We start from the raw sequence: 2,779 nt of genomic DNA on the forward strand, positions 1-2,779 counted from the left end.
ATTATCGGATATAGGATGTTAAAACATTTCGAACCTAGTTATAAGATAAAATCATATATATTCATCCCTATAGTATGTACGCATACATTTGACTTGATTCTAAGACATGCTCCATGTACATCGTACAAGGATCGTGCAATCCGACGATATGACCCGACCACATAGCTATGTATCGGATGTATTCTCAGAAAACGAAAAAAAAATAAAACGATATCAATCAAGGCGACCTAACGGTTTACCGTTATCTTTACTAGATTCGTTCGCCATTAAATAATACGGAGCCATCTTCGACAACCCATTGCTAGGTCCTGCCCCGCTCGATCTCGACCAATTGCGCTAGTGTGTGTAGATAACCCGATAAAAAAACATCACTTGCAGCGTAGCGAACTGTAAGTGTTTGTTCGAATCAGCAACGAATATCGTCGGCTAAATAGTCATATCGATCCACAATCTACCATTGTTCCAGGAGAGTACTTGGCAGTAGGGTGTTCGAACTGCTGACTTGAAAAGTGGAATATAAAGAACAGAAGTCGAAGAAGAAAGAAAGCTACGATAAGGGGCGAAAAAAATGGCCTGGATGCCCCGGCCTGCACTACTGTATCAAAGGAGATAATCAAGGGGTCAGAAAACAACGCGAAATTTAGTTAGAAATGAGCTGACAGTTACTAATTAATAATAACATCTGCTAAGCAACATACATTGGCTCACCTTATGAAGGAGCGGGCCTGAACATTGTCATCGACTTTAATAATGATTGAAAACTCTATAATCGTTAATTAAATATTGTTAAATTTTCTATTTGTTAATGTTTGTAGTAAATCCATCCGCCCTCTAATAGGAGATCAAGATTAGGCTCTACATAATCAAAACACTAGAGATTTCAATTAGTTAAGAGACTGTTTGTCGGCAAAAAAAAAAGGCACACTAAGCTCGTTGCGAGTACTGGCTGTATAAATTGTGTAGATATCGGCATAAACGACGACATGAATTCATTTATATTCGAGTGATGAACCACAAGGTAAGCATTTTCAACGTACCTTTCTTCTTCTAGCTATAGAATGTTGGTTGCGTTTATTCTGCCCTTGTTGGGCTCTGCTGTCGAGTTCAGCACACCGCCTAGCCCAGGAACGACGTGTGTGTTGCTTGGTATAAACATACTTATGATATGATTGATTTAAAGTCGTATTGATCAACGTATAGTGACTGCATTATTCTGTCATACGTTTCTCGCATGTTTCTACTTTGTGATTACCAGGTGCCATTGACAATATGGTTCGAATAGGTTGGTCGTGGGAAGGCCAAAGCCTGTGGCTTCTTTTGCCATATATGTGTAGACAATGGAAGTTAACTGATTCTCTATAAAACAACTTTAAGGCATGATTTTAAAATGACTTTAAGGCGTATGTAAAATAAGCGTGTGTGTGCTGATTATTGTAGAGAAAGGTCACGATCGAAATGCGGCGTGAACAAAAAACTATTATTAATAATTGGTACGTAAATTTGAGAAGCCTTGGCGGGCTGTTCGTCAGGATGGGCGTACGTTCATCTGTTAGTGTTAGTATTAGACGAACCACGGTGTGTCGTCTTTCGAATTCGAATGAAGATCAGCTATTGCCTTGTGCAATTTTTCCGCGACAGACAAGTCTTCGTCAAGATTAGACACCTATTTTTTCGCCCGAAATCGATGGTTTACATTTCCGGTTTCCAGGCTGGCTGTTTCTAGAAAAGCCCATGGATATACAAACCAAACGATGTTCAACCGAATTTAAAGGATTCAAAAAGTCATTTTTGATATATAAATGCTTATACCACGGAAATTAATGGCCACTTTAGAGAGAAGGATATCAGACAATTGGATCGTCTAGATAGGCCTCAACTTTTTTGCACCTTTTTAGTTTTTGGCCATTCTAAGGTCCTAACATGTTTGGGACTTCTGGCCTGCCATCAATCCAAAATATCGTTAGAATTTGTCGTATGTGGTGTATTTGACCAATACTTTACACCTAGGGACAAAGAACGATTGTTATTAAAATACTACTACGAAGGAATACGTTTGGAAGGAATGGCCAGTTAGTGATTTAAATGGCGAACTAACTATGTAATTCCGGTAAGGGGGATTACATGGAAAATATATGATCATCGGAAATGTACTGAAAGAATTGTTGCTAGAACTTCAATAATGCTGCTTACGAAAATAAAACAAATCAACACTGAAACGTCTACATAGAAAAATACATGTACCATCTAAAATTTACTGAATAATTTCCTAAAAAAATCATCAAACTCCCACTTTAAGTAGCGATATTAGAAAAATAAATTGTTTATGGCGTTTAAAGTCAACGTCTCACAGCTTAGTTTTACGTACACGGAAAACTGACGGAACGTATGAGTCAAATACAAGCTCAGCTCCACGAGGAACTAATACACCATAAATAATTTTCACAAACCTTTATTTGCCTTGTTTGACTAGACATAAATATACATACATATAAAGCAGTTTGATAAGAATAACTTAATAGACCTAATCTAACCAACATCGTTGTAGTGCAATGGACGTTCTGTCATGATTCTGACCGCCGTTTACACGCCGCACTGAATTCTTTCTACACTTCGCGGTCTTCAGCGACGCAATGCTTTTACAACCTCTGGGGCAGCCTTCTCCAAATTATTTGTGACCACTTGGAAAAGATCCATCAGGGCGGGTACTAGATCATCGCTGTACGGCTTCTTGGTCTCCTTGAGTACGCGCACATCCCGAGCGCTCATAGCCAAATCCTCA

This window comes from Varroa jacobsoni, unplaced genomic scaffold (assembly GCF_002532875.2).
Source record: "Varroa jacobsoni isolate VJ856 unplaced genomic scaffold, vjacob_1.0 scaffold_541, whole genome shotgun sequence".
Taxonomy (NCBI): domain Eukaryota; kingdom Metazoa; phylum Arthropoda; class Arachnida; order Mesostigmata; family Varroidae; genus Varroa; species Varroa jacobsoni.